Raw genomic sequence first — 7,989 nt, 5'->3', positions numbered from 1 at the left:
AAATTGACAAAATTGTCAAAATTGTCAAAATTGTCAAAATTGTCAAAATTGTGTCAAAATTGTGTCAAAATTGTGTCAAAATTGTGTCAAAATTGTGTCAAAATTGTCAAAATTGTCAAAATTGTCAAAATTGTCAAAATTGACATTTTTGTCAATTTTGTCATTTTTGTCATTTTTGTCATTTTTGTCATTTTTGTCATTTTTGTCATTTTTGTCATTTTTGTCATTTTTGTCATTTTTGTCATTTTTGTCATTTTTGTCATTTTTGTCATTTTTGTCATTTTTGTCATTTTTGTCATTTTTGTAATTTTTGTAATTTTTGTAATTTTTGTAATTTTTGTCATTTTTGTCATTTTTGTAATTTTTGTAATTTTTGTCATTTTTGTCATTTTTGTCATTTTTGTCATTTTTGTCATTTTTGTCATTTTTGTCATTTTTGTCATTTTTGTCATTTTTGTCATTTTTGTCATTTTTGTCATTTTTGTCATTTTTGTCATTTTTGTCATTTTTGTCATTTTTGTCATTTTTGTCATTTTTGTCATTTTTGTCATTTTTGTCATTTTTGTCATTTTTGTCATTTTTGTCATTTTTGTCATTTTTGTCATTTTTGTCATTTTTGTCATTTTTGTCATTTTTGTCATTTTTGTATTTTTTGTAATTTTTGTAATTTCTGTAATTTTTGTAATTTTTGTAATTTTTGTAATTTTTGTAATTTTTGTAATTTTTGTAATTTTTGTAATTTTTGTAATTTTTGTAATTTTTGTAATTTTTGTAATTTTTGTAATTTTTGTAATTTTTGTAATTTTTGTAATTTTTGTAATTTTTGTAATTTTTGTAATTTTTGTAATTTTTTTAATTTTTGTAATTTTTGTAATTTTTGTAATTTTTGTAATTTTTGTAATTTTTGTAATTTTTGTAATTTTTGTAATTTTTGTAATTTTTGTAATTTTTGTAATTTTTGTAATTTTTGTTATTTTTGTAATTTTTGTAATTTTTGTAATTTTTGTAATTTTTGTAATTTTTGTAATTTTTGTAATTTTTGTAATTTTTGTAATTTTTGTAATTTTTGTGATTTTTGTAATTTTTGTAATTTTTGTAATTTTTGTAATTTTTGTAATTTTTGTTATTTTTGTAATTTTTGTAATTTTTGTTATTTTTGTAATTTTTGTAATTTTTGTAATTTTTGTAATTTTTTGTAATTTTTGTAATTTTTGTAATTTTTGTAATTTTTGTAATTTTTGTAATTTTTGTAATTTTTGTAATTTTTGTAATTTTTGTAATTTTTGTAATTTTTGTAATTTTTGTAATTTTTGTAATTTTTGTAATTTTTGTAATTTTTGTAATTTTTGTAATTTTTGTAATTTTTGTAATTTTTGTAATTTTTGTAATTTTTGTAATTTTTGTAATTTTTGTAATTTTTGTAATTTTTGTAATTTTTGTAATTTTTGTAATTTTTGTAATTTTTGTAATTTTTGTAATTTTTGTAATTTTTGTAATTTTTGTAATTTTTGTAATTTTTGTAATTTTCATAATTTTTGTCATTTTTGTCATTTTTGTCATTTTTGTCATTTTTGTCATTTTTGTCATTTTTGTCATTTTTGTCATTTTTGTCATTTTTGTCATTTTTGTCATTTTTGTCATTTTTGTCATTTTTGTCATTTTTGTCATTTTTGTCATTTTTGTCATTTTTGTCATTTTTGTCATTTTTGTCATTTTTGTCATTTTTGTCATTTTTGTCATTTTTGTCATTTTTGTCATTTTTGTCATTTTTGTCATTTTTGTCATTTTTGTCATTTTTGTATTTTTTGTAATTTTTGTAATTTCTGTAATTTTTGTAATTTTTGTAATTTTTGTAATTTTTGTAATTTTTGTAATTTTTGTAATTTTTGTAATTTTTGTAATTTTTGTAATTTTTGTAATTTTTGTAATTTTTGTAATTTTTGTAATTTTTGTAATTTTTGTAATTTTTGTAATTTTTTTAATTTTTGTAATTTTTGTAATTTTTGTAATTTTTGTAATTTTTGTAATTTTTGTAATTTTTGTAATTTTTGTAATTTTTGTAATTTTTGTAATTTTTGTAATTTTTGTAATTTTTGTAATTTTTGTAATTTTTGTTATTTTTGTAATTTTTGTAATTTTTGTAATTTTTGTAATTTTTGTAATTTTTGTAATTTTTGTAATTTTTGTAATTTTTGTAATTTTTGTAATTTTTGTAATTTTTGTGATTTTTGTAATTTTTGTAATTTTTGTAATTTTTGTAATTTTTGTAATTTTTGTAATTTTTGTAATTTTTGTAATTTTTGTTATTTTTGTAATTTTTGTAATTTTTGTAATTTTTTGTAATTTTTGTAATTTTTGTAATTTTTGTAATTTTTGTAATTTTTGTAATTTTTGTAATTTTTGTAATTTTTGTAATTTTTGTAATTTTTGTAATTTTTGTAATTTTTGTAATTTTTGTAATTTTTGTAATTTTTGTAATTTTTGTAATTTTTGTAATTTTTGTAATTTTTGTAATTTTTGTAATTTTTGTAATTTTTGTAATTTTTGTAATTTTTGTAATTTTTGTAATTTTTGTAATTTTTGTAATTTTTGTAATTTTTGTAATTTTTGTAATTTTTGTAATTTTTGTAATTTTTGTAATTTTTGTAATTTTTGTAATTTTTGTAATTTTTGTAATTTTCATAATTTTTGTCATTTTTGTCATTTTTGTCATTTTTGTCATTTTTGTCATTTTTGTCATTTTTGTCATTTTTGTCATTTTTGTCATTTTTGTCATTTTTGTCATTTTTGTCATTTTTGTCATTTTTGTCATTTTTGTCATTTTTGTCATTTTTGTCATTTTTGTCATTTTTGTCATTTTTGTCATTTTTGTCATTTTTGTCATTTTTGTCATTTTTGTCATTTTTGTCATTTTTGTCATTTTTGTCATTTTTGTCATTTTTGTCATTTTTGTCATTTTTGTCTGTGCCACACTGATCTTGTGTTATCTATCGGAATGGTATTATTTTCAATTTTCCCAACCCAAGCTGGGGGGCTTTTCTTTTCGCTCTTTTTTTTCCTTTTCAAGCCACGCGAGTTGTGAAAGTTGATCAATTTTCCACGTGGCTTCAGCGTCGTACCCACCCCACCCCAAAATCCCTTCGAGGCTCTGTGGGATTTTGAGCTGATTTTTTTTCTGGGTTCGTTCGATTTTTCCATTGCAAAGTATCAATTTTATGACGCCATTCAATTCGCCTCGGATGACACCCATCCGGGGGTTGACGGAGACCCCTTTTCACGTGTGGCCACCGGAGGGTTACCGTAAAATGGTGTAGTTTTGCTTTTGAAGAGATTTTGAGAAATAATTTAGCCTGAAGTTAGGCAACATGCACTGCCAAGTGATCGTTTTTGCCTAAAGTTAGACAACTTTGTATGACAACTTCAAAATTTCAATTTTTGGCAAGTTTTAAGCATTCCAAAGTCAATTCCACCTACAGTAGCACCCAGATTGTTATCCGCAGTGGATTTTCTGGTGCGCGCGTGGCATGTTTCGTATGGGTGTGTGGAAAAGTGGAAAATCTTTCTTCTTTAGCCCGTCGTCGTTGAACGAAAATTTCACGCTCAATATAAAACGTATTTGGTGTGGAGTCAATTTTCCATCCCTTTTTTCGCTCTCGATGTCACGCGGCTACTTCTAAAACCATCAAAGGGATATTCGTCTTGAAAATCGAAAAGTTGCATCTGCCTGTTTTTTTTTTCCTCCAAAATTTGTAGCTTTTTGTCCGCACACTTCTGGCGGTCCAATTTGGCCGAAAACAAATATCGTTTTCCCCTTTTTAGAAAGGATCACTTCTGAGAAGCGGGCGCGAAAGATTAATCGATTTCTCATTTCACACAGAAGGTGGAATGGTCAGTTTAGCCTTCAATTGACACATGGGTGTCGTAAAAGTCGCTTTTCCGAGTCGGTGCAAAACTGGCCCGGCAGATGCACAGAGCATTCGAGAACGGGTTGCAGGCAGGCTGGAAAGAAATATAAGGAAAAAAAAGTGGAACACGTGTTAATCATTAGTTCAAAGATAAATAAAACGCCTTCGTTTATTGATTTATTATGGTGGCAGCAGGGATGATTCTGAAAGATAAGTTGGGTAAGTCTCTAAACCTTGAGTTGAGTTGAGTTGAGTTGAGTTGAGTTGAGTTGAGTTGAGTTGAGTTGAGTTGAGTTGAGTTGAGTTGAGTTGAGTTGAGTTGAGTTGAGTTGAGTTGAGTTGAGTTGAGTTGAGTTGAGTTGAGTTGAGTTGAGTTGAGTTGAGTTGAGTTGAGTTGAGTTGAGTTGAGTTGAGTTGAGTTGAGTTGAGTTGAGTTGAGTTGAGTTGAGTTGAGTTGAGTTGAGTTGAGTTGAGTTGAGTTGAGTTGAGTTGAGTTGAGTTGAGTTGAGTTGAGTTGAGTTGAGTTGAGTTGAGTTGAGTTGAGTTGAGTTGAGTTGAGTTGAGTTGAGTTGAGTTGAGTTGAGTTGAGTTGAGTTGAGTTGAGTTGAGTTGAGTTGAGTTGAGTTGAGTTGAGTTGAGTTGAGTTGAGTTGAGTTGAGTTGAGTTGAGTTGAGTTGAGTTGAGTTGAGTTGAGTTTAGTTTAGTTGTGTTGAGTTGAGTTGAGTTTGAGAGTTGAGTTGAGTTGAGTTGAGTTGAGTTGAGTTGAGTTGAGTTGAGTTGAGTTGAGTTGAGTTGAGTTGAGTTGAGTTGAGTTGAGTTGAGTTGAGTTGAGTTGAGTTGAGTTGAGTTGAGTTGAGTTGAGTTGAGTTGAGTTGAGTTGAGTTGAGTTGAGTTGAGTTGTTGAGTTGAGTTGAGTTGAGTTGAGTTGAGTTGAGTTGAGTTGAGTTGAGTTGAGTGAGTTGAGTTGAGTTGAGTTGAGTTGAGTTGAGTTGAGTTGAGTTGAGTTGAGTTGAGTTGAGTTGAGTTGAGTTGAGTTGAGTTGAGTTGAGTTGAGTTGAGTTGAGTTGAGTTGAGTTGAGTTGAGTTGAGTTGAGTTGAGTTGAGTTGAGTTGAGTTGAGTTGAGTTGAGTTGAGTTGAGTTGAGTTGAGTTGAGTTGAGTTGAGTTGAGTTGAGTTGAGTTGAGTTGAGTTGAGTTGAGTTGAGTTGAGTTGAGTTGAGTTGAGTTGAGTTGAGTTGAGTTGAGTTGAGTTGAGTTGAGTTGAGTTGAGTTGAGTTGAGTTGAGTGAGTTGAGTTGAGTTGAGTTGAGTTGAGTTGAGTTGAGTTGAGTTGAGTTGAGTTGAGTTGAGTTGAGTTGAGTTGAGTTGAGTTGAGTTGAGTTGAGTTGAGTTGAGTTGAGTAGTTGAGTTGAGTTGAGTTGAGTTGAGTTGAGTTGAGTTGAGTTGAGTTGAGTTGAGTTGAGTTGAGTTGAGTTGAGTTGAGTTGAGTTGAGTTGAGTTGAGTTGAGTTGAGTTGAGTTGAGTTGAGTTGAGTTGAGTTGAGTTGAGTTGAGTTGAGTTGAGTTGAGTTGAGTTGAGTGATTTACCGTACAAAGAAGCTTCCAATAACTTCAAAAAATTGCAAAACAAACTTCATCAATCATCTCTTCGTGAAAGAAAAGTTTGCAAACTGCATTTGTCATTAGCCATTCAAAGAAAGCCACCACCGCCGTCGCCGTCTTGGGCCATTTATCGACCAAATACGACCCATTTAGTATTGTCACTTTTGGCCAACTTTTCAGCGAAATGACTTCCTTTGCTATTATTCTGAGGAGAAAAAGCTGTTTTGCTTAGCTCGACGAACACACACATTCTCGGTGGGTGACCCATGCCGAGCTCAAGCTGTCGTCAAATTTTGCTTTCTTTTCTTTTGAAGAACAACACAAGTTTAAGTTTGTAAAAGGAGTTTTTCAAGAAGTGGTAATTGAAATTTTTGCAACTGCTCGGTCACACTTTTTGGCAAACCTAAACGTCTCTCTTCAAACATGATTAATAACTTCCCCTTGAGAAAAAAGAAACAACAACTCAAATGACTTTGCAGGAAGCGTCCGGGAGGAAACACTCAATTGGTAATGTTTTGCTTTATTTAAATTCTCGGTATCCGGTGAGGTCAAGCTGCGTGTGTGTTCTCGGCTCCCCCCCGGGGAATCTCTGTCGCTTTTTTTATTTTTATTTTGGCTGGCCATCATGATGGTTACGGTGACGACACAAAAGTGTCACATATTTAGCATAAAAGTGTGCGTGTGTCAGTCTCCGGTGAAAGTGTCAATCAAAAAGTGAAAGAGGTGTCCCCGGCTTAATGTGACTGTGTTTGTTTACGGGAGGAATACCCCGGGGGATGGATTTGAATGGATTGGGAAGAGGTAGAGGTGAGGTGCAATCTGGATTATCCTTTCATTTGCATGAACAAATTCTGGGCAAGCGGTGACGTGTGTGAAAATGTGGTGTGGGAAAAGTTTAATTTGGAAGGTACGAAAAATGAGAGCAAGAGTTTAAATTACAGTCCATATTCCTTTTAAAAGGATTTTCAATATCGAGCATTGATGAATTCCAATTTCTTAGAATTGATTGGAGATTTCATTGATTTTTTTTTTTAAATTGACAACGCAGCTTAATACAAACACAATTAATTCCCGTAATCGTAAATTGTGTTCATAAATGTAAGAACTACGAAAGAATTTATTTATGAGTATGGTGCATTTGCACTATAAATGTGAATAGATTCCTTCGTTGTTCTCACATTCATGAACACCATTCACGATTTTGGGAAATGATTTTTTCCGTGTAATGTTCAAACTATTTCTATTTCCTTAAAAATTGGCAACACATTGCATATACATTTTTTAACCAATTCTATTATTGATGTTTCATGGTTGTAGCGCCACAACTCGCTCTCTGTAACAGTATTTCTAGTTCCAGCCCCAAGCTCACCAAGTCACGGCCTAGTGGCTAGCATTTTTGCTTAAGAATTTTAGAAATTAAGAATTTTAGAAAGTTTGAATTTCTGAATTTAAGAATTTATAAATATCAGACATCATTTTATTTTCAATATTGATTTCGTAGATTAGAGAATTTTAAAACCTATTTTTTTTTGAAAATTTTAGAATTTTTCCTGATTTTAGAATTTTTAGTATCAGGATCTATATTTTCTTTTATCTTGGAAATAAGAATTAATATTTTATAGTTTGGAATTCTGGAACTATAAGAATTTTTGAAATTAAGTATTTAAATAAGTTAGAACAGTTTAAAATTGTTAAAATTGAATGTTTGAAATCTTAAAAATTCTGAATTAAAGATTTTTTAATTTGTTAAATTAAAAAACCTATGTTTTTGTTGTTTTTTTTTTAATTTTCAATTTTTTTATTTCTGAATTTTAAAATTTGAGACATTGCAGACATTTTATTTTAATTTTAATTTTGGGGAATGAAGAATTTTAAAACTTCTTTTTTTCAATTTTAGAATTCTTCCGGATTTTTAAATTTTTAGTTTTAGGATCTATATTTTCTTTAATCTTAGAAACAAGAATTTATATTTTTTAATTGGGAATTCTAGAACCATTAGTATTTTAGAAATTCAGAATTTGAGAAAATTAGAACTTAAAATGCTTAAAATTTTAAAAATTCTGTATTTAAGATTTTTAGATTTGTCAATTTAAAAAAAAACATTTTTTTTTGTTTTTTTAATTTTCAATTTTTTTAATTTCTGAATTTCAGAATTTGAAAATTTTAGACATTAATTTGTTTTTAAATTTAGATTTTGGAGATCAGAGAATGTTAAAACTTATTTTTTTATATTTTAGAATTCTGCCGAATTTCAGAACTTACAATTATAGGATTTATATAGTCTTTTGTCTTAGAAATAAGAATTTATATTTTTTAATTTCACAGCAAAAAATCCGATGGTAAAATCGCATGCAAAAGCATGCACATCACCTTTGTGAGAAAAAGCATGTAATATTGTATGCGAAAACGTGTACACAAAAAGCATGTACAAAAGAAAAATAAATAAATTTTTCACATCCCAAAAATAACATCAATCTGGTGAGAG

This window comes from Culex pipiens, chromosome 1 (assembly GCF_016801865.2).
Source record: "Culex pipiens pallens isolate TS chromosome 1, TS_CPP_V2, whole genome shotgun sequence".
NCBI classification, from domain to species: Eukaryota; Metazoa; Arthropoda; class Insecta; order Diptera; family Culicidae; genus Culex; species Culex pipiens.
The sequence above is the reverse complement of the archived record's forward strand: the minus strand, read 5'-3'. Positions refer to the sequence as shown.